Here is a 25254-nt window from a genome sequence, read left to right on the forward strand (position 1 = left end):
TAAAGATAACAGGTATTAGAAATATTTTCAATTGTCCATAGTGAATCAAGCACTGTACAGTAAAGAAAAATTGAATGTCTACATTCAGAGAGAAATAGAACTTCATTTAGAACTAAACAAGACAGAGGTATATTGCAGAGGTATATTGAACATAATTTTCCATAAAGTGTCAATTTTTAAAAATAATAGCATTTTAAAATTAAATAATTCCAAACATGGCCATCCTGAATTTCAATGCTGTGACTGCGCTCCGTTTAAACATAATAAATTTACCTGCATTTTTATGTATTTCACCTTGATGTTCATGATTCCTTTGTACACTGTTCAAGAACAATGCCTTGAGTAGTGTGTTGACCAATGCTGCAGGTAAAACAAACATCTAGTATAATAGTTCATACAAAGATGTTATCAAAATATAATTACAGCCACAAGGTATGGCTGTATATTATACGTTTGAATACTGGAACTTAGTGTTTTCATAAAAGTACTATTAGTTTTCATAATCTGAAGTATATAGTTAGCACAGAGGTTTATTTTAATTGAACAAGATCTTTTTTATCTCTCAACGTTTCTTTTTTGGTAGGTTTCTCCTCCATGTCCTTATGCTCTGTCTCATTTGTATCCTTTGCATCTTGATATATTTTTGCCAAGATGGAAAATATTTATCCTGTCTCATTTCTGTGCCACATGAATCCTTGCAAAATGTTCTTAGATTTTACAACATAGAGTCATAGTTTAAGTGATTTTCAACATGCATAAATTTGGGCACTTGTGTGATGCATTATACATCAAATTAAGACAAAAGTCTGTTTTCATTTACATTTACATTGCTTTGTATAAAGTTGCTTTGTTATAATTTGTAAATCGCAGCTGAAAATTTACTATTTAATCTACCTAACCAGTTTGATGCAATGATCTATTTCCTAACTCATTATTGAAACCTAAAAATGTTCAAAAGTATTAAACTTTAACTAAGATAATTGCTTCACAATTTTCCATAAATATGTGCATATTTTACAGGACTTATTTTGAAGCTGCGCAGCTACTATTCTTTCAAAGTTTTGGAGCAGCCTTGTCTCTGTTTTGCCATGTAGCTGATTCTTTTCTGCCAAACTGTGTTGCTGCATGCTTCGACAAGTAAGGTGTGTTTTTGCAAAATTCATTTTCTTTATTCTGTGCAGTTTAGGCGTGAGAATGTGTCACCAGCAGCTGAATTATGAAGAGGCATGAAATGTCTTGTCATTGGTGTGATTTGAATCATTACCTTCTTAAGACCTGAATACTGAAAACTTCTGTATATAATTGTTATATGAAAATATTGTACTTTTACATTTGCTTTTGTGAATTTATGCATTGAGAATTTTAAATCTCTTTCTCTAAAATATTACTTCTTGCATGTTACAGTACCTTGGCTGCAGCCATCTTTTGTGAACTTTGACAAAGTTAACACTATGCCCTGTTGATCCTGAACAGAGTGTTCATAGGTTATAAAATTGGGTAAAGGGAAACGGTAGGCAACACAAGCCAAAACGATTCTATTCTTGAGCAACATTGTTATTGGGACCATTGAGATGGCCCCACATCTTGTCTGTGTCATCCTACTCAACACACTCAAACAAGCAATCACAAGATCTTTTTAATTTAAACTGCTTCATTTTACACAGTGTAGTGAATTTATTGACTCATTCAAGCAGTGTATGAAAGCAAAAGTTTTAAAATAGTTTAGTTTTTGGTGATGTGGGCCCTTTTTTAAAATCATTGCATATCATGTTTGTATTATCTTTAAATGGAGGGACAGCCTATAACTTATTTAAAGCATTGTGCAGTAAAATTTCATCAACATTGGCTTTTTTTTGTATGTTACACTGTTTGTCTAAATCAGATTTTCATATTTATATAAATCTTTTAAAAAGTGTTTCCAGTATTTTAGTATGATGTGGATTAAACATTCTAAAACCAATTGTTACTTCTGTGACTGTATTAATTCAAATTTATTCCCTTTTCTGCTTTTAAATAAAAATATTACAACTATGAATATCCTGGTACAATTTCTTAAAAAAGAATTATAGAAAGTACATTGGACCCTTGTTCTTCAACTGAAACTCAAAAACAAGGAATCTGCTTTTTATTCTTTCATTAAATGTTGGCAGGGCCAGCACTTCTTGCCCATCTCTAAATGTCATAAAGGTGGAGATTTTCAATTTCTTGAACCACTACAGTCCATCTACTGCAATTAGATCTCCATTGCTGCTGAGAAAGTAAAGGCAATACAGTTCTCAGTCAGGGTGATGTGTTGTCTAGAGTGGAACATGAGTGTTCCATGCCCCTGTTGCCCTTGTCCTAAGTGGTAGAATTCATAGGTCTGCAAGGTTCTGTTAAAAGACCCTTAGTAAGCAGTGCATTTTTCATCGAGGTACGTTCTGCTGCCATTGTGCCTTAGTGGTGAAGGGATGAGTTTTTAAAGTTTTGGGTGGGATGCTGATCAAACACTGATCTAAATACATATAAATGCAGAGACTTCATAAATAGTTCAGTAGAAACCTAAACTGAAAGCCTGCCCAGAGACATCTCCAATTGTCTTTCAATGTCACTCCAGCACCACTCTAATACAAACTGCTGATCAAGCAGTCTGCTTTATCCTGGATGGTGCCAAACCTCATGTGTTGTTGGAGTGACACTCAAAGACAAATGGAGATTATTCTATCACACTCTTGACTTGTGTCTCTGGGCAGGCTTTCAGCTGTCAGCAGTTTAGTTTTCCACCTCAGAACACTTTGCCAATGAACTATTTGTGAAGTCCCTGCATTTATATGTATTTCGATCAGTTTCTGGTCAGCATTCCCAAGATGTTCTTATTGGGAATTCTGCAATAGTAATGCCATTGAATTCAAGGGAAGATGTCAGATTATCACTTGAATGGAAATGGGCATTTATGGAATGAGTTGAACAAAGGAAGTGGAAAACTTAGTTACTTGATGTTTGGTGGAGGGAGAGGATGGTACATAGTCAGTCATGGGATCCAGGTATTCAGAATTGATAATGAGGCTGGAGAAGGTTGATAGAGAACTTGTCAGACAGTGTAGGAATAAATGCATTTTTTTTTTCAAATGGCAGACAGTGACGAGTGCAGTACCATAAGGAACAGAATTTATACCCCAGCTATTCACATGTAGATTAATAGTTTAGATGAAGGAACTAAATGTAATATCTCCAAATTGACAATGAGACAAAGCTAGGGAGGAGGGTGAGCTGCAAGGAGGTTGCAGAGATGCTTCAGTGTGATTTAGTCAAGTTGAGTGAGTGGGCAAATGCATGGCAGATGAAATGTAATGTGGATAAACGTGAGATTATCCAGTTTGGTAGCAAAAACTGGAAGACATTATTTTCTAAATGGTGGTAGGCTGGGGGAGAGAGGAGATGTAACAAGATTGGGTATCCTTGTATGCCAGTTCTTAGAAGTATACATAAAAGCGCAGAAAATGGTATATTGGCCTTCATTGAGGATTAGAATACAGGAGTAAGGATGTCTTGCTGCAATTGTACAGGGCAAATGTGGGACTACATTGACATGTTGTATACAGTTTTGATTGTCTTATCTGAGGAAGTATGTTCTGGCATTGAAGGGAGTGCAACAAAGGTTTGCTAGATTGATTTCTGGGTTGGCACAGAAAATAGAAGCAAGAGGAGGTGGCATTTCAACTGTTCAAGCCTGTTCAACTATTCAACATGATCACAGTTAATCATTCGACTCAGTACCATGTTCCCACTTTAATTCGTACCCTTTGATCCCTTTAGCCCTAAGAACTATATTTATCTCCTTGAAACTATTCAACTGCTTTCTGTGAAGAGAATTCCACATGTTCACCACTCTCTATGAAGACATTTCTTCTAATTTCAGTCCTAAATGACTTACCATGTATCCTTAAATTGACCCCTGGTCGTCAGGAATTCCTGCCTTTAACCTGTCTAATCCTGTTAGAGTCTTATAGGATTTTGAGATCCTCTTCATCTTTAGAAGCTCCATAGAATATGGTCCTAACCAGTCCAGTCTCTCTTCATACATCAAACCTGCCATCTCAGTAGTTAGTCTGGTAAACTTTTGCTGGACTTCCTCCATAACCAGAACGTTCTTCCTCCGATAAGAAAACCAAATCCACAAATTATACTCCAGGAATGGAATTACCAAGGATTTGTACAATTGCAGCAAGGCATCCCTATTCCTTTACCCAAATCCTCTTGTTATGAAGGCCAATATGTCCTTTGCCGCTTTCACTGTCTGACCATGACTGATTTGTGAAGAGAAATTGGATTGGTTGAAGATGTTAGATACCGTTCTTAGGATGAAAGGAATTAAAGGGTATTAGGAGAAAGCAGATACAGCATACTGAGTTGGATAATGAACTACAATCATATTAGATTAGATTAGATTACAGTGTGGAAACAGGCCCTTCGGCCCAACAAGTCCACACCGACCCGCCGAAGCGAAACCCACCCATACCCCTATATTTACCCCTTACCTAACACTACGGGCAATTTAGTATGGCCAATTCACCTGACCCTGCACATTTTTGGACTGTGGGAGGAAACCGGAGCACCCGGAGGAAACCCACGCAGACACGGGGAGAACGTGCAAACTCCACACAGTCAGTCGCCTGAGGCAGGAATTGAACCCAGGTCTCAGGCGCTGTGAGGCAGCAGTGCTAACCACTGTGCCACCGTGCCACCCATATTGAATGGCATAACAGGCTCGAAGGGCCAAATGACCTATTCATGTTCCTATTTTTCTATGTTTCATGTGTATTAGATTAGATTACTTACAGATTAGATTAGATTAGATTAGATTAGATTAGATTAGATTAGATTAGATTACTTACAGTGTGGAAACAGGCCCTTTGGCCCAACAAGTCCACACCGCCCCGCCGAAGCGCAACCCACCCATACCCTACATTTACCCCTTACCTAACACTACGGGCAATTTGGCATAGCCAATTCACCTGACCTGCACAACTTTGGACTGTGGGAGGAAACCGGAGCACCCGGAGGAAACCCACGCAGACACGGGGAGAATGTGCAAACTCCACACAGACAGTCGCCTGAGTCGGGAATTGAACCCGGGTCTCTGGCGCTGTGAGGCAGCAGTGCTAACCACTGTGCCACCGTGCCGCCCTGTATTGCAGCCACAGAATGAAGTAAATTTATGATAATTGGAATTTTAAGTTAAATGTGTTTAGAAATGAGTCAAAGTGGTTCAGAAAAGCTAAGGATGCTGTTTGGAGAACGTGTTGGTTTGGACAAGTTGGAGTTTGAGGATGATAGAAGACCTTTTTTAAGGAACACTGTTGTGGAGGAATGGAGATAGATGCTTACAGAAATTGATGGAGGTATGCTTGTTCATGGATAGGATATGAAATTGATCAAAACACACAAAATTGTCAATGGACAACTTCATTCTGAGCTAATCAAGGGAATGGACATTTGGTCCCTTACAACCTGTCTGTTTTGCGTTGGAGGAAGTAGTAATTTATCTAAAGCTTGATGTGGCAAGCAGTCTGACAGCAGAGAGGTAGCCAAGAGAAGTGATGGAAAGGTAATGTAGGTGCCATCAATATGTTCAGTCTCTGGTGAGGAACAATGTGCAGTTTGAGAGGCAATTAGGAATAATTTCTGGGAACCTGAACGTGACAGTGCTGAAAAAGGAGAAACAACCAGAGCATAAAATGTATTATATGAATTTCAATGGATGCAATGGAGAAGAAAATGAGGACTGCAGATGCTGGAGATCAGAGTCGAAAAGTGTGGCGCTGGAAAAGCACAGTAGGTTAGGCAGCATCCGAGGAGCAGGAGAATCGGGCATAAGCTCTTTATCAGGACTGTGGTAGGGGAAGGGGCTGAGAGATAAGTAGGAGGGTGGGGGTGGGGCTGAGGGGAGGGTAGTGGGGAAGGCAATAGGTAGCTACAGGTTGGGGATGATGGTGATAGGTCAGAGAGGAGGGTGAGCGGATTGGTGGGAAGGAAGATGGAGAGGTAGGACAGGTCAAGAGGGTGGAGGGTTGGATCTGGGATGAGGTGGAGGGAGGAGAGATGAAGAAACTAGTGAAATCGACATTGATGTCATGTGGTTGGAGGGTCCCAAGGCAGAAGATAGATGAGGCATTCTTTCTCCAGGCATCGGTTGGGTTGGATTTGGTGGTGGAGGCAGTCCAGGATTTGTATGCCCTTGGTGGAGTAGGAGGGGGTGTTGAAGTGGTTGGCTATAGGGTGGTAGGGTTGTTTGGAGCATGTGACCCAGATGTGTTCCCTGAAACGTTCTGCAAGTTGGCATCCTGTCTCCCCAATATAGAGGAGACCACATCGAGAGCAATGGACACAGTAGATGAAGTGTTTGGATGTGCATGAAATTTTCAGCCGAATGTGGAAGGATCCTTTGGGGCCTTGGAGGAGGTGAGGGAGGTGTGGCGCAGGTTTTACACCTCTTATGGTGGCAAGGGAAGGTGCTGGAAGTGGAGATTGGGTTGGTGGGAGGCTTGGGCCTAACAAGGAAGTTATGGAGGGAATGGTCTCTGCAGAACGCAGATAGGAGTGGGGAGTGAAATATATCTCTCGTGGTGGGGTCAGATTGTAGGTGGCGGAAATTGAAAAGGATAATGTGCTGTATCCGGAGATTAATGGGGTGGAAGGTGAGGACCAGAGGGGTTTTATCCTTGTTGCCATTGGAGGGGTGGGGTTCAAGGGCAGAGGTGTGGGAAGTGGAGGAGATGTGCTGGAGGGGAAATTGTGGTCCTTGAAGTAGGAGGCCATCTGGAATGTCCTGGAGTGGAATTGCTCCCCCTGGGAGCAGATACAGCAGAAGCGGAGGAGTTGGGTGTGACGGATAGCGTTTTATGGGGGTTGGGGGTGGGTGGGTCGAAGGAGGTGTAGTCCAGTGAATGGACTGCAATGAAACTACACAAGACAATTCCACTCTGCTGGACAAAAGAAGAAACATTGGAGAAGGGTTGTTTAGTCTTATAATAAGTGTTACTGATGGCAAGATGAGATTGGATAAAATGTAATAATCAGTCACGCAGCATATCATTCAAAGCTCTGGATTGGCTGTTCTGGTGTTTTGTAAAGAATCTGAGACTGGAGATATTTACAGTGAATTTTGGTAGATGTCAGAACAGACTTGGTAACTAATGTGTTTGATAGTTAACTGATTTTATCCTTTGAAAACATTCAACTTGATACTACATACAGAAAACTACACACAGTTCTGTATCTAGAAACTTGCATGCAAGTGTGTCAGAGATCATAAGCAATGCACATATTTTAAACCAATTCTGTCTTTTTCTGTTTTTCTTCTTCATTAACGTTAAAAACTTAGCCATATTCTTAACATGGATGAAGCAGTAGTGAATCCAGCAGGGAAGGAATGTTCTTCAGCATAAAGAAGAGAACATTTCTAAAGAATTTTGAGTTATATGCAATGGCTGAATCGACTGGGGCCATTTTCCCTGGAGCAACAGAAGCTGAGGGGGGACCATTATAGAAGTTTATAAAATCATGAGGGGCATGGAAAGAGTGAATAGCCAAGGTCTTTTCCTCAGGATAGAGGAGTCCAAAACTAGAGGGCATACATTTATGGTGAGAGGGGCAAGGTTTAACAGGGACCTAAGGAGCAACTTTTTCATGCAGAGGCTGGTGCATGGAATGAGCTGCCAGAGGAAGTAGTAAAGGCTGTACAATAACAACATTTGAAAGGCATCTGGATGGGTATATGAATAGGAAGGGTTTAGAGGGATATCGGCCAAATGCTACCAAATGAGACTTAATCAGTTTAGGATATCTGGTCAACATGGATGAGTTGGACCGAAGGGTCTGTTTCTGTGCTGTACATCTCCATGATTCAAGCATTCCAGGCTCAAAATATTAACTCTGTTTCTCTCTCCACAGGCCTATTGGATTTCTCCACTGCTGTCCTTGTGTAATTGATGGATTGACAAAGAATGTTGCAGTAATGTGTGACATGATCAATCCAAATCTGGCAATGAGTGGATAGAGTCGAGATCACAACATGCAGTTAAGTTCATACCTCATGATCTAAGGAACCAGTGTCTAATGAATGTAGGATATGAAATGCAAAAACATTCGACAATTTGTTTTATGAGAAGTGTGAATCATGACTTGAAGTCAGGAATGATGTTATATAAAGTAATGGTTTTGCAGGAGTTAATCGTCTTGTTAGATTGAACTCCACTTATTCTGGTTATGTCATACAGAATTGTTGGTGGAAACAATAAGTTGTACTCTAGCTTTCAGAGGGAGCAAATGGATCTGTACCAGCTCTCTAATACTCTAGTAATTATGTCTGACCAAATATAGTACTAGCATGCAATAAATCCTTTTGGCATCCAAGAACAGTGCCAATTCCATACTCTACTGCGCTGTACTCTGTACCACTAATTAGGTTCAAGACAAAGTAAAGTCAAAGGAGGATTGGCAAGAGCAAGCTACTTCAAATAATCCTTACCCAGTACCAGGTATAGGCAGAATTAGCAACTAGCTCAAAGTGCCAACAATGAAAAATATCACAGGTGAAATGCAATGATTATGGAACAACCAATGATGATGAAGGAAATGGAGCTTTAACAGAAAAAAAATCAAAAACAACTTACAATAATATTAGATTTAACTTCAGATCATCCAATGCTGTCTGCATTCTGCCTCATAAGTACTTACTTATCCCTGACCTTCATTGACTTCCATTTTGGCAATTTCTCCATTTCAAAGTTCTCATCTTTGTTTTCAAATCCCATTTTGATCTAATTGTTCACTATCTCTGTGATCTCCATTTCCACACCCCTCCAAAAGTATCAACACTCCTCTAATTCCATCTTTGGGCATCCCTCATTCTGATCATTCCACATTGTTGCTCATGCATTCAGCTGCATTACTCCAGTTAACTCTAGTATTCTTTCCCAAATCTCTCTCATCTTGACTTTCCTTGCCTCCTTTTGAAATGCTCCTTAAAACCTACATATTACATCAAGTTTTTGCTCACTTGTTCTGATATCTCGTTATTGGCTCAATATTAAATTTGTGTTGTAATGCTTCTGTGTTGTATCTTGGAACATTTTTTACATTGAAGGTGCTATATAAATACGTGTGGGTGTCATCTACAGATATGTTTTTGTGAAAGTTAACGTGTTAATCTCTCAAATGCTTCAGTTTACCATTGATATTTTCACTTAACAAAGGATGCCATTCTTTGAATGCAGCATTTGGAGTATATAGTAACTTTTGCAGAATGCACGTCCTTCTCAGGCATTCTTCCTTTATGGTTCATTTTTCCCAAAATTGTTTGGAAAGCAACTGAATGATGAATATATGCAACTAAGTTTTGATTATGTTTCATAATTTAACTATTATGAAGTCCGTAATTTTATACTTCATGGACAACTGTAGTGGAAAAGTGTAGAGTTCATGTATTGTTTGCTACAAAAACTCTGGCAATGTAAACCACGAAGTTTAAAGTTTTTACTGGAGATAAGTCTAGAAATATTTAATATTAACACCAAGTCTGGCACAGTCAGAATGTGTCAGAAGGTGCAAAAAGTGAATGTGCCAACTCAATTTGTATTACAGTTCACAGAAAGTATGTTTTTAGCTATTAGTGCTGAAAGTTTGTTGCTGGAAAAGCGCAGCAGGTCAGGCAGCGTCCAAGGAGCAGGAGAATCGACGTTTCGGGCATGAACCCTTCTTCAGGAATGGCTCATGCCCGAAACATCGATTCTCCTGCTCCTTGGATGCTGCCTGACCTGCTGCGCTTTTCCAGCAACACATTTTCAGCTCTGATCTCCAGCATCTGCAGTCCTCACTTTCTCCTTTTAGCTATTAGTGCAAACCTATCTTTTAGCATTGCAATTGATTTATTTTTCCAAAACAGAAAGAACACAAGTTGAATGTGAAAGTGATTAATTATGCTTCAGAAAGAAAATCTAAAAAGAAAAAAAATCTGATTAAAGAACTGACTTCTCACATATATGCACAATTACTGTTTATTGGATGATTGTTGGAACAGCTGCAGTTACTATGGAATTATTAATTTTCCAAATGTCACTGTCTAGCTCTTCCCACACATGTAACATTCAAAGGCAAGAATACTAAAGCATGCATATGAATTTTCTATGTAATATTTTAACATGACATATGCAATGTGCATTTATTTTAATGTGAATTTGAAATTGATATTTTCAAGGATCAGTCAAAAACCATTATTCGTTAAAAAATCTCCAAACATTTTCAGAAATTCCTCCCATCCATTGTTGTCAACACTCACATTCCAGTCTTGTGGGATTACAAACCTTAATATCATTGTTCTGATAAAGGAAGGACCAACAACTTTGGTTGAATGAGACAATGATCCCTCGATACTACCGATCCTGCGGACTCTTTCTCTCCCTGAATCTGGTGCAAATCCCTATTTGACTAACTTTTCTTTCTTTGGAACACAGGAGGCCAAGGGGAGATCTGTTTAGGGTGTATGAAGTTGAAAGGAGCTTGGACAAAATGGAAAGGAGATTGGAAGGGATTGATTGAAGAATTAGAGGGGAGATGAGTGTTTTTTAGGGTAGTAGGAATCTGAAAATCACTGTCTAAAAGTATAGTAAATGCAGAAATTCTTAACTGATTTAATAGCGTCTACGAATACACTTGAAGTTCCATAACCACCAAGGAAACAACACCTGGTGGAAAACGTGATCAATGGCATCGTTTTTTTTGGCCAGCACAGACAGGATGGGCAGAGTGGGATCCTGTTCTCATCCGTTTTCTACATTTTCCAGATTTTTTAAATATCTGAAGAAATCGAACTACAGTTTCTAAAGCTGCGAACTTTTAAAACGTGTGTTGGCTGTAACGCGATGATAGGGCAAACACTCCAAGCGCTGTTTTTAAAAGGGCGATTTTTCTATAACGCGGGGTTCAGCAAGAAGCAACTGTCGCGTTACAAAAGAAACAAATGTATGCGTCTGTAGGGAAAGAAGCAGAACGAAATCATATAAAATCTTTCAAGAATAAGGAACATTGGTAAAAAGAAATCTGCACAATTGACAAATAAGACATACCAAGCCGACTCATCTTGCATAGTGCAAACTTGTAGTAGCAACGCGTTCATTTCCGAGGGTGACTGGCTTTGCACTGCCATCATCTCCCTCTTAAGTTTTATCCCTTGAATATGCAAGTGTAATTTAGGTTTGCACTTTAAAATAAAACATCAATAGGTGAGGCGCTAAAATGTATCCAGGACGTGAACACATGATTGTAAACGGACCACCCTGAGACAGGGCTGGTTACCCCATACTGTACCGGGAGTCTTCTTTGGAAACAGCTGCTGACGTTCCAGAGCAACTTTACACCTGGAGACAAGTGGGCGGGGCCAGGTTGCCTTCGGTCACGTGTTCTTAGTATCCCGCGATGCTCTGGGGCAGCAGGTAAGCCCCGCCCCGGGCGCCGAAGGTCACGTGACGCTCTCTCCCCTGGTTACCAGCTGTTCTTGCTCGGGGCCGGCACCTAAAATGGCGGATGCGTGATTCCATTTGTTATTTTTTTTAAAAAAAAGGGAAAAAAAAACTTTTATTTATTTAATATGTATATATGTCTATTTCTTGGAGCAGCAGTAGTGACGACAACGTTGCGATGAACGCGAAGGGACTGTACAGGCGGCTGTCGATCTGGAAGGAAGGTGTTGTCTGCTTTCCGAGAGCGGTCGGCAGGCAGTAGGAGCGGCCCGGCCGGTTCCGTTGGAGCTTCTCTTACTCCTTCCCTACCCCCTCACCCGGCGGGGTTCACCCTGGTCTTTCTCTCCTTTATTTTTCCTGAGTGCATCGCTGTGCGAGAATGGCTCAGGACCTCGGACAGGACTGAAGGTAACAAAGCCGCCGCGGTGTTTTCAGTGGGGCCCCGAGGAGTCTGTGAAATTCCCTCCTCCCGCTGCTGGTGAAGGAGCTGGTCATCCAAACTGATTATTATCCGTTTAACGAACATCCTTTCCTCTGTCACCCGCCCCACCCCGCCTCGCTTCAAAAATGTAGAACTATATCAGCGGTGTTCAGTTTTTCAGATTTGTAATTTTTTATAAATCTGTTTTCATTAATTTGCTCCATTATCGTCCCCTTCTCCTCACTCTCCCCCCTCTTCCCCCCCCCCCCAAAAAAAAACAGCCGTCCTTTGGGATGTCGGGAATTGAGATGTGTAAGGTTGAATTTTATCCCCTCCTTCTCCGAAAACAGTTTTAGTCGATGCGACGTCACTACGGCCGAACCCTTTTGTTCAAACGGGGTCTACAGGAGGTGAGGTTGCGTAGCGGCAACACTGCATCCCGGGAGTAGTTGTCCTTCCCGGCCAATAAGCTCCTTCTCATGGTATTTGATGCGCTCAGTAAGAACTACAAACCCCAGGATTGTTGGCAGCAATACGATTAAACACGCAGTTTCTTGGAAAAGAAGCGGAAGAACTTCGGTAAAGGACTCCCACTTTCTCTCCCCCGCCCCAACTCCCATGGTACTATTAATATGATACATGTGACTGCGATTGTTAATTTTTTGCCAATTTTTAAAAAAAAATACTTGACTGCATTTACGTTCTGCTGAGGAGTGCAAATTTATGAATGTTTTGTCAAGACAAGCTATTGGGGGCTATTTGCCTGAGTTGCATCAAGTGTTGGCTAACGCCAATATCTATTGTTGCCTTAGACCAGCAAGTTTGTGTAATCTGACCTATTTGCAAAATTTTAATTATGCCTGATTTTAACTTAGATTTGTAATGTGTATTTGAATCTATCATTTAAAAATAGTTACTTGTATTTGCCAAAGGAATATTATATTGATGGTTTGACTGTTTTTGCCCATCTTCAAATTGATTGCACTAAACTTAATGGACGGTTTGATTTCTAAATAAATTTGTCACTGATATGCAGTTTTGAGTGCAATGTGGTAGTGAAGCTGTTTTTGTGATATCACAATGGTAGTGAGCTAGTCTGTAGTGATGCACACAAAATTGGAAAGCAGAATAAAGGACACAGGAGCAAAAAGACCCTTGAGGGCAGGATTAACAAACTATGGAATTGTTCCAAATAACTTTTTTTTAGGATTAGCTCATTTCCTTGCATTTAACTGTTGAATTTGTTCTTAAGCTAAACTGTCTTAACATGTCGAATATGAACTTGTTTAAAATGGTCTGTTCCATGTATGGATCAGATTTGCATCATGTGCTTTTTTCTCTTGTTTGACTTTGGAAGCGTAGCTGTTTGTGCAATTAATAGAATCACAGCATTATAACATTATTTGGCAACTTTGACTTTGGATTCATTACTTGTTGATTTATTTCAAGTTATTCTGTTCACTGAAAGTCACTGAATAGTAAAACAAAAAAATGCCTGCTCTCTGGTTTGGTAGTGAAAGTCTGGGATGAATTCTGAGAACCAATGCACAAGTTACACTTTTAGAACATAGAACATTACAGTGCAGTACAGGTCCTTCGGCCCTCGATGTTGTGCCACCCTGTCATACTAATCTGAAGCCCATCCCACCTACACTATTCCATGTACGTCCATTTGCCTGTCCAATGACGACTTAAATGCACTTAAACTTGGCAAATCTACTATCGATGCAGGCAAAGCATTCCATACCCTTACTACTCTGAGTAAAGAAATACCTCTGACATCTGTCTTATACCTATTTCCCCTCACTTTACAATTGTGTCCCCTTGTGTTTGTCATCCCCATACTTGGAAAAAGGCTCTCCCTGTCCACCCTATCTAACCCTCTTTGTCTTGTATGTCTCTATTAAGTCACCTCTCAACCTCCTTCTCTCTAACGAGAACAGCCTCAAGGCCCTCAGCCTTTCCTCGTATAACATTCCTTCCATACCAGGCAGCATCCCAGTAAATCTCCTCTGCACCCTTTCCAAAGCTTCTACATCCTCCTTATAATGTGGTAACCAGAACTGTACACAATACTCCAAGTGTGGCCGTACCAGAGCTTTGTACAGCTGCAGCATAACCTCTTGGTTCCGAAACTCAATCCCTCTATAAATAAAGGCCAAAACATTCTATGCCTTCTTAACAACCCTGTCAATCTGGGTGGCAACTTTGAGGGATCTTTGTACATGGACACCGAGATCACTCTGCTCATCTGCACTCCCAAGAATCCTACCGTTAGCCCAGTACCTTGCATTCCAATTACTCCGGCCAAAGTGTATCACCTCACACTTGTCCACATTAAACTCCATTTGCCACCTCTCAGCCCAGCTCTGCATACTATCTATGTCTCTCTGCAACCTACTACCTCCTTTGTCACTATCCACAACTCCACCGACCTTAGTGTCATCCGCAAATTTACTAACCCACCCTTCTAAGCCCTCATCCAGGTCATTTATAAAAATGACGAACAGCAGTGGACCCAACACCGACCCTTGCGGTACGCCGCTAGTAAATGGACACCAAGATGAACATGTTCCATCAACGACAACCCTCTGTTTTCTTTCAGCAAGCCAATTACTGATCCAAACTGCTATGTCTCCCACAATCCCAATCCTCCGCATTTTGTATAATAGCCAACTGTGGGGAACTTTATCGAACGCCTTGCTGAAATCCATATGCACCACATCAACTGGTGTACTCTCATCTACCTGTTTGGTCACTTTGTCAAAAAACTCAATAAGATTCGTTAGGCACGACCTACCCTTCACAAAACCGTGCTGACTGTCCCTGATCAGATTATTCTTTTCTAGATGATTATAAATCCTATCTCTCATAACCTTTTCCAACACTTCACCAACAACTGAAGTGAGACTCACTGTCTGTAATTACCAGGGTTGTCTCTACTACCCTTTTTTGAACAAGGGAACCACATTTGCTATCCTCCAGTCCTCAGGCACTGTTTCTGTAGACGATGATTTGAAGATCAATGCCAAAGGCTCGGCAATCTCTTCCCTTGCTTCCCAGAGGATCCTAGGATAGATCCCATCCAGCCCAGGGGACTTGTCTATTTTCACACGCTGCAGTATTTCTAATACCTTTTCCTTGTGAACCTCAATCTCTTCTAGTCTAGATGCATGTATCTCTGTATCTTCCTCGCCAACATTTTCATTTTCTATAGTGAACATGGTCGAAAAATATTTTAGTGCCTCCCCTATCTCCTCTGACTCCACACACAACTTCCCACTATTATCAGTGATTGACCCTAATTTAACTCTCGTCATTCTTTTATTCCTGACATACCTATGGACAGCCTTAGGGTTAACCCTGATCCTGTCCGCCAACAACTTCTCATGTCCCCTCCTGGCTCTTCTGAGTTCTCTTTTTAGGTCTTTCCTGACTTCGTTGTAACCCTCAAGCACCCTGAGTTTTCACATTTTGTCCTAACATAAACCGCCGCCGCCTTCTTGACCAGGGATTCCACTTCCTTAGTAAACCACTGCTCACGCATTCTGTATCTTCCTCCCTGCCTGACAGGTACATACTTATCTAGGACACACAGGAGCTTTTCCTTGAATAAGCTCCACGTTTTTAATGTGCTCATCCCTTGCAGTTTCCTTCCCCATTCTACGCTTCCTAAATCTTTCCTAATTGCATCGTAATTTCCCTTCCCCCAGGTGTAACTCTTGCTCGGTGGAGTACACCTATCCCTTTCCATCACTAAAGTAAACCTGACAGAATTGTGATCGCTGTCTCCAAAGTGCTCACCTACTTGCAACTCTAACACCTGGCCAGGCTTGTTACCCAGTACTAAATTTAAAGTGGCTTCGCCCCTTGTAGGCCTGTGTACATACTGTGCCAGGAAGCCCTTCTGCACGCACTGGACAAAAACTGACCCATCTATAGTACTCATACTGTAGTGATCCCAGTCAATATTTGGATAGTTGAAATCCCCCATGACAACTACCCTGCGCCTCTGACTCCTATCAAGAATCATCTTTGCTATCCTTTCCTCTACATCTCTGGGACTATTCGGAGGCGTATAGAAAACTCCCAGCATGGTGATTTCTCCTTTCCTGTTTATAACCTCAGCCCATACCACCTCAGTTAATGAGCCCCCAAATATCCTTTCTACAACTGTACTATTGTCCCTGATCAACAATGCCACACCTCCCCCTCTTTTACCATCTTCTCTGTTCTAACTGAAACATCTGAATCCCGGAACCTGCAACAGCTATTCCTGTCCCTGCTCCATCCATGTCTCCGTAATGGCCACAACATCGAAGTCCCAGGCACCAACTCACACTGCCAGTTCACCCACTTTATTTCGAATGCTTCTTGCGTTGAAGTACACACACTTCAAACCAGGTTCTCGCTTGCCAGTGTCAGATACTTGATTTGGGAACTCCCTACTCTCATCCTCTTCTGTACCTGTTCCCATCCCCCTGCTGTATTAGTTTAAATCCACCTTAATAGCTTTAGTGAATTTTCCCACCCAGGATATTGGTACCCCTCTGGTTTAGATGAAGACCATCCTGCTTGTAGAGGTCCCACCTACCCCAGAAAGAGCTCCTATTATCCAAAACCCTCTCTCCTGCACTATCCCTGTAGCCACGTGTTCAACTCCTTTCTCTCCCTATTCCTCACCTCACTAGCACGTTTGTCCTCGTTCTAAGCTTCCATCCTAGCTCCCTGAATTTCTGCCTCAAGGCCCCATCTCTCTTCCAACCTATGTCATTGGTGCCAATGTGGCCCACGACTTGGAGCTGCTCTCCCTCCCCCCAAAGGATCCCAAAACACGATCAGAGACATCACAGACCCTGGCACCCAGGAGGCAACTCACCAACTGAGAGTCTCTCTCGTCTCCACAGAACCTCCTATCTGTCCCCCTAACCATCGAGTTCCCAATGCCTACAGCTCTGCTCCTCTTCCCCCTTCCCTTCTGAGCAGCAGGTGCCCCAAATTCAGTTTTCACTTAAGTTTATTGAATTGGTTTTTTTTTTGGCATTTTGTCTCCAAAAAACACTTTGCATCTATATTCATGATGCTGCAACATTGAAGAGTTTATAGCTTTCTGGTCTCTGAAAATTTCAAAAGGAGATAAAAGCCCCGATAACAATGTTTCAGAAGCTGATTACAGGAAAATATAAATTTTGTAATCTATTTTGAGGATTCTGGCAAGTTATGATTCATTAAACTAATTACATTTACTTACCTACCAATTGCAGTATGGTCTCACTTTTTAAATTATACATCACGCAGACCAAACATAGACATCTTGCTGGGACCTTACAGAATACTTTTGGAGAGACCTCTGTAGTCCCAGTTAGATGTAGTTTGGAATGAGTTGAATGCTAGTCCTTGCAAATGAAAAGATTGGGGAATACTATTTTCCTTGGCTTTCATTGATTTTATTTTCAATCACGGCAGTAAAAATAACTTGCATTTATGTCAATCCATTCAGAGCACTTGATAATCCAGAGCACTCTAGAATCAGTGAAGCACTTTTGGTAGTCAGTACTATGGAGACCATATCAACCACTTTGAACCGGCAAGGTAGAAAAATGGCAATGAGAATTGCAGAGTCTATTTTGGCACTGCTGGTTGAAGGATAACTATTGCTTGGATAGTGAGGCAATTTATATTTCCCTCATAGTGCCATGGAGTTTTATGTCCATCAGAGAGGATAAATTAAGCCTCAATGTAACTTCAGAAAGAGCACACTGACAGAGTAGCACTCCCTCTTTTGTGACCATTCAGACCCTTGAGCCATTTCATCACTTGATTAAATGATGTCTGATCTTAATGTCATCCACACAACCCATGACATCTTCACCTAAAACAAGTCTATTCTTCTCAGTTTTATAGGTAAAAACAATGACTGCAGATGCTGGAAACCAGAGTCTAGATTAGAGTATGTTGGAAAAGTGCAGCATTCGAGGAGCAGTAAAATCGACATCCTGATGAAGGGCTTTTGCCTGAAACGTTGATTTTATTGCTCCTCAGATGCTGCCTGAACTGCCCTCCTCAATTTTGTCAGCTCCAGATTCTTTTTCTTCTCAAAGAAAACGAGAACATCATTGGATGGGTTGACAATCATTGCCCATCTCTGATTGTCCTCTAAGGTAGTAGTGAGCTACCTACTTGAACGGTTGCAGTAAATTTGGTATTGGTTGCACCCACAGTGGTGTGGGGAGGAGGTTCCAGAATTTTAACCTAACAATAGTGAATAAATGGCAACTATATTTTCAAATGAAGATTGTGAATGGACTGGAAGTGAAACTCGAGATGGTGGTATTACCATGTATTTGCTGCCCTTGTCCATCTCGACGATAGTGGTTTTAGGTTTAGAAGTTCTAAGGTGCCTTGGTGAATTTCTGCATTGATGTTACACACTGCTCCTACTGTGCACTAATGTTGAAGGGAGTAAATATTTGTGGCTGAGGTTATTGCCAATCAAGTGAGCTGCTTTGACCTAGATTGTGTCAAGCATCTTGCATTTTGTTGGAGCTGTACTCCTCCAGACAGCATTGGTCACATTCCCGACTTCCACCTTGTAGATGGTGGATAGGTTTTGGGCAGTTAGGTGAAATTCTTGCTGAAGGGCTTGGCCTGTGACCTTGTCCTATAGTCGTGGTATTTACATGGCTAGTCCAGTTCAATTTTGGCTAATGGTAACCCTCGGGATGTGACTCCTAATGGTAATATCATTGGGCAGTGGTTATAGAGTCATAGAGATGTACAGCACGGAAGCAGACCCGTCAGTCCAACTCATCCATGCCAACCAGATCTCCTAACCTAATTTAGTCCCATATGCCAGCACGTGGCCCATATCCCTCATAAACCCTTCCTATTCATATACCATCTAGATGTCTTTTAAATGCTGTAATTGTACCAACCTCCTCCACTCCTCTGGCAGCTCATTCCATACATGCACTACCCTCTCCGTGAAAAATGTGTCCCTTTTCTATCTTTCCCCTCTCACCCTAAACCTATGCCCTCTAGTTCTAGACTCCTCTTCCTTTCCCCCCCCCGGAAAAAATACCTGATCCATTTATTCTATCCGTGCCCCTCATGATTTTATGAACCTCTCTAAGGTCACCCCTCAACCCCCGATACTCCAGGGAAAACAGCCCCAGCCTTTGCGGCCTCTCCTATAGCTCAAATCCTGATGAATAGCTTTTGCCCAAAACGTCAGTTTTCCTGCTCCTCGGATGCTGCCTGAACTGCTGTGCTTTTCCACCACCACTCTAATCGAGAATCTATAGCTCAAATCCTCCAACATCCTTGTAAATCTTTTCTGAACCCTTTCAAGTTTCACAACATCCTTCTGATAGGAAGGAGAGCAGAATTGCTCACAATATTCTAAAAGTGGCCTAACCAATGTCCTTTACAGCTCAACTCCTATACTCCATGCTCTGACCAATAAAGGAAAGCATATCAAACACCACCTTCACTATATCCTATCTACCTGTTACTCTACGTTAAGGGAACTAACAACCTGCACTCCAAGATCCCTCTTCAGCAACACTCCTCAGGATATTAGCATTAAGCGTATAGGTCCTTTTCTGATTTGCTTTTTCAAAATGTAGCACCTTACATTTATCTAAATTAAACTCCAACTGCCACTCCTCAGCCCATTAACCCATCTGATCAAGATCCTGTTGTACTCTGAGGTAACCTTTGCTGTCCACTGCATCTCCAATTTTGATGTCATCTGCAAACTTACTAATTATACCTCCTGTGTTCACTTCCAATAAGTGATGGTGGTCATTGCCTGACACTTGTATGGTATGACCTTTACTTGTTATCTTGAGCTGGACATCATCTAGGTGTTAGTACATTTAGATATGGACTGCTTCTCAGTTTGAAGCATTGTGCATATGACTGAACTGCTGTATGACATTAGTGAATACCTTCACTTCTCACTTTGTGAAGTGGGGAACGGGTCATTAATAAATCAGGCACAGACACTACCCTGAGGAGGTCCTGCACAGAGGTCTCAGAGCTCACCTCTGATAACAGCAGCTATCTTCCTTTGCTCTGTATGGCTCAAACCAATAGAGAGTTTTCCTCCTGATTCCCATCAACTCTAGTTTTGCTAAAGCTCCTCAATGCCGTTCTCAGTCAAATGCATCCTTGAGGTCGAGTGGTCATTCTTGCCTCGTGTCTCAGTTTAGCTCTTCTTGTCCATGTTTGAGCAAAGGTTGTAATGAGGTCAGGAAGTGAGTGGCTTCTATGTAGGGGTAGCTATTTTCTAACCAACCTTTTCAGGGACATCAGTGAATATATTGGTCATCTTTCAAGATTCTTTAGACTCTTGGACCAGTTACTACAGAGTGGAGGGCAACTGATATTATCCCACTATTTAAAAAGGGAGGTAGGGAGAAAACAGAAATGTAGACCAGTGAATGTGATGTTGGTAGTGGTAAAGATGTTAGAGTCAATTATCAAGGCTTTTTACACCTAGCAAACAGAATCAGGCACAGTCAGCATGGATTTGCAGAGGGAAATAGTGTTTGACAAATCGTGACTTTCAGAAGGCTATTGACAAAGTCCCACATAGGGAATATAGTATACAGACTTCATCTTCTCTGAGGAAGGATGTTCTTATAAAGAGTGCAACAAAAATTTACTAAACTGATTCTATTCTGAGGAATCACTGGTCTCAACTTTAACTCTCAAAAGCAGATGCTGTCAGACTGCTCAGCTTCATTAGTAATTTCTGCTCTTATTTTACCAGATTGATTCCTGGAATGACTGATATGAGAAGCGATTGAATTGGTTAGGATTATAGTCCCTTGAGTTTAGAAACAGGAGAGATATCTCACAGAAAGCTATAAATTTTGATCAGGACTAGACAGGTTAGCTATATAATATTCCCAATGGTGGGGGAGTTCAGAACCAGGGGTCATAGTTTAAGGGGTAAACCTTTTAGGACTGAAATGAGAATACATTTCTTCACCCAGAGAGTTGTGAGCCTGTGGAATTCACTACAGAAAGTAGTTGAGTCTGAAACATTAATTACTTTCTAGAAGGATGTAGATATAGCTTTTCCGGCTAAAGGGATCAAGGGAAGAGGGGAAAAGTGGGATTAGGGTATGAATGGCAAAACAGGCTTGAGAGATTGAATAGTGTACTCCTGTTCTTATCTTGTATATTTCTCTAATGAGCAGATACCCCTTATAAGTTTTGCATTAATTTGATGATTGAGAGTAGACATATTGGACTTTAATTGACCAGATTGAATGTATTCTGCTTTTCATGTACAGAATGCAACTGAGCAATTTTCTACATCTGGTAAATATCAATATTTTAGTTGTATGCAGCTCGTTCTGGAGCACATGGCCTTTTGCAGTTTCCAGACCCTCCTTGTTTCTGGTATGGCATGAATTGAGTTGTCTGAACACTGGTGTCTGTAATACAGGGGGCCTCTTGAGAAGACTGAGGTGGATCATCCACTTGGCACTATTGGCTGCAGATTGCTGCATATGTTATCTTTCTACATTAATATACTGGGCTCATTCGTATTGAAGTTGTGGATATTTGTTGAGATGGCTCCTTCAAAGAGTTGTTTCATTGTCCACCACCTTTCATGACTGGATTTGGCAGGACTGCAGATCTAAGGATATGATCTCTTGGATGTAGAATTGCTTAGCTTTGTCTATAGGTTGCTGCTTGTACTATTGGCATGTGTTATTGCTTCGTAGCATTGACAAATAATTTTCAGTTCCATCTAGTGCCGTTCCTGGCATGACTTTGCACTTCATTAGCTTGATTGAAATGGTAGGGAGGTGGATATAGCAGGCCCATGATATTTTGGTAAAGTAATATTACCATAGTCCTATTGAACTAAAGGCTGTACACTCATTAGACAACTGATGGTTTTAACCTGATGCTCACCCATGCCTTGGATGAGGGGAAGGGTTGAAAAGGAGGGTCCTTCATAGTAACTCAACTGATGAGTGTAAAAGTGCATTTCTGCTGATGATGGCTCAGTGTTTAATGGATGCAGTTAGATCCACTTGCAGCCTATCACATTTAGCATGGTTGCAGTGCTTTTACAATATTTTTGAGGTTCCCCTATTGGGGAGACAGTGAAGGATTGCTTTTCAGACTGGAGGCCTGTGATCTCAAGGATCAGTACTGGGTCCACTACGTTTTGTCATTTGGATGTGAACATAGGTATAGTTAGTAAGTTTGCAGATGATACCAAAATTGGAGATGTAGTGGACAATGAAGAAGGTTACCTTGGAGTAAGTGCGATCTTGATAAGATGGACCAGTGGGCACAGGAGTGGCAGATGGAGCTCAATTTACATAACTAAGGTGCTATATTTTCGAAGGCAAATCAGGGCAGGACCTATAAATTGAATGGTAAGGTCCTGGGAATGTTGCTGAAAAAAGGGACCTTGCAGTGCAGGTTGAGTTTTTTAGAGTCAAAGATAGGATAGTGAAGGTGTTTGATATGCTTTGTTTTATTGGTCAGAGTATAGGAATTGGGAGGTCATGTTGCATCGGTACAGGACATTGATTAGGCCACTTTTGGAACATTGTGTGCAATTCTTGTCTCCCTCCTATAGAAAGGATGTTGTGAAACTTAAAGGTTCAGAAAATATTTACAAGAAAGTTGCCAGTGTTAGAGTTTCAGCTATAGGGAGAGGCTGAATAGGCTGAGGCTGTTTTCCCTGGAGCGTCAAAGGCTGAGGGGGTGACCTTTATACAAGTTCATAAAATCACAAGGAGCATGGATAGGGTGAATAGACAAAGTCTTTCCTGGAGTGGTGGAGTCCAGAACTAGAGGGCATAGGTTTAGGGTGAGGGGGAAAGATTTGAGTCCTAATGGGTAACATTTTCAGGCCAGAGGGTACTGATGGATGCTGATACGATTACAACGTTTAAAAGGCATCTGGATAGGTATAAGAATAGGAAAGGTTTAGAGGGATAGGAACGAAATGCTGGCAAATGGGACTAGATTAATTTTGGATATATGGTCAGCATGGAAGAGTTGGAATACCTCTATGACTGAGCTTTTTTCACATGGGCTATACAGTGGTTCTCTTACCAATACGGTCATGGACAGAGGGTGACGGCAAGTATGTTTTTCTTCCTCATTAATTCTTTCACCACTGTTACAGACTCAGTTTTTTGTAGTTATGGTCTTGAGGGCATCATCAGTTCTGTCAGTACTGTGCTGCTGAGGCATTCCCACTACTGAACGATGAAGTTCCCCACTGGGGTGCACTTTGTGCCTTGACACCCATGGTGCTTCCTCCAGCTTGAAGTTTAGTTCTAGGGGGTAGGAGGTTTACTCATGGTACCAAGTAATTAGGAAGTTTTGTGGTTCATGTTTAACCTGAAAGTACTTTGATATAGTACAAATGTGTTGATCTCATAGACAAGAGGAGAAGTAGGCCGTTCAGCCCATCAAGTCAATGAGATCACGAAAAAGAGTCAGACTGGAATTGTGAAATGTTAAGTCAGTTTCTCTCTCTACAGATGGTGCTAGACCTACTGAGTTTCTGTAGCCCTTACTATTTTTGTTTGATTTCCACCATCTGTGTTATTTTAATTTTAAAACTGAAGATCAATAGATTTGTTTAAAAACAAGTTTTCTCATGGGGTAGACCTCCCTATTTCTACTTGCAGTCAATTATTCTATAACGCGATGATTGCATTCTTGTGAACCCCGTGCTTTAGAAACAGCACTTAAACTGTTGGTGCTGTAATCACACTACAGCCAACATGTTTTAAAAGTTTGCACTTTAGAAACAGCCAATTCAATGAATTGTGAGTTATAACAGAATGATCTGTACTTGCTTTTCACCCACCCTCTTTCTCTTCCTCGTAAGGATGACTCAGCACAAGAAATTAGACAGATAAGTGGAGGAGAACCATCAACTTGTTTTTAATTTTAAAACACTTTATCGTAAATGACTCCTTAAGTTTACTTTCAATGGAGTAAAGATTAATATACGCAAACTGTCCTGGAGTAAAGATGAAAAATAAAAACGGTAAAATGAACTTGGAGATTAGATTCAGGGATCAATAAAGATGCAGAGGAAGACATTTAAGAATATATTTTGCAATAATCAGGAAAGATAGGCTGCAGTGTGAAAGAAAACTTGAAGGAAAGGCCATCTGTGACTGGCAAAGGAAGTTAAAATTTAATCAAACTGAGGGAGAAAAATAGAAAGCCAATTAGAAATATAAAAATAGAGTTTCTACAGGTATTTGAAAAATACAAACTGCTGGTTGGCCCTTGTTCATGTGATCAGTGTGGTACTGGCTTGGCCAGCATTTATTGCCCATTTACAAATTGCCATAGAATCATAGAGTCTGCAGTGTGGAAAGAAACCATTCAGCACATCAAGTCTGCACTAACTCTCCAAAGCGCATCCCATTCAGAACCAGAAACCCCAGTCCCATCCCCATCACCCTGCATTTATCACAACTGATCCTAGCAGATACACCCCTGAACACTGGAGCAATTTAGCATGGCCAATCCACCTAATTTGCATGTTTTGGACTTTGAGAAGAAATGCCACTTAGACAGTTTCCCGGAACTGGAATCAAACCATGTCCTTGGTGCTTAGAGGCAGCAATGCTAGCCGCTGAATTGCCACTGAGCTGAAGTCTTGACTTGAAGTCCTGGAGTTTAGTGACATAGAGTCATAGAGATGTACAGCATGGAAACAGATCCTTCGGTCCAACCCGTCCACGCCGACCAGATATCCCAACCCAATCTAGTCCCACCCCATATCCCTCCAAACCCTTCCTATTCATATACCCATCCAAATGCCTTTTAAATGTTGCAATTGTACCAGCCTCCACCACTTCCTCTGGCAGCTCATTCCATACACAAACCACCTTCTGCGTGAAACAGTTGTCCCTTCGGTCTCTTTATATCTTTCCCCTCTCACCACAAACCTATGCCCTCTAGTTATGGAATCCCCCATCCCAGAGAAAAGACTTTGTCTATTTATCCTATCCATGCCCCTCAGAATTTTGTAAACCTCTATAAGGTCACCCCTCAGCCTCTGACGCTCCAGGGAAAACAGCCCCAGCCTGTTCAGCCTCTCCCTTTAGCTCAAATCCTCCAGATTTGCTTTCCCAAAATGCAGCACCTCACATTTATCTGAATTAAACATTAGCAATGTTATTACAGAGCTAGTTTGAAGATATTGACCCAGTGAAATTAGAGAAATGGTGATATAGTTCCATCAGAGTGGTGTGTGACTTGAAGGGTAACTTGCAGACAGTAGTTTTCCAAGATTCTACCCTCTTTGTACTAGTTGTT

The 25254-nt window shown here is 41.3% G+C and overlaps 1 protein-coding gene and 1 long non-coding RNA gene across 5 annotated transcripts in view; one reads left to right on the forward strand and one right to left on the reverse strand.

Moving 5' to 3' along the window:
* Window positions 1–10021: 10021 nt before the first annotated feature.
* Window positions 10022–11529, reverse strand: LOC148147501 (uncharacterized). Its single transcript, XR_015759713.1, has 2 exons — window positions 11106–11529; window positions 10022–11009 (listed from the first exon to the last, which is right to left on the reverse strand). It is a non-coding gene; the product is annotated as an uncharacterized LOC148147501 (long non-coding RNA).
* Window positions 11530–11565: 36 nt separating this feature from the next.
* aff4 (ALF transcription elongation factor 4) overlaps window positions 11566–25254 on the forward strand; it is a 103499-nt gene continuing 89810 nt past the window's right edge. For all 4 annotated transcript variants that reach the window (XM_043703319.2, XM_043703318.2, XM_087995238.1 and 1 more), the window contains exon 1: window positions 11566–11906. The gene's annotated coding sequence lies outside the window, so the exon portion shown is untranslated. The remainder of the gene's footprint in view (window positions 11907–25254) is intronic.

Source organism: Chiloscyllium plagiosum, unplaced genomic scaffold, assembly GCF_037043375.1.
Source record: "Chiloscyllium plagiosum isolate Xiang-an unplaced genomic scaffold, Cpla_swu_hap1 HiC_scaffold_16, whole genome shotgun sequence".
NCBI lineage: Eukaryota > Metazoa > Chordata > Chondrichthyes > Orectolobiformes > Hemiscylliidae > Chiloscyllium > Chiloscyllium plagiosum.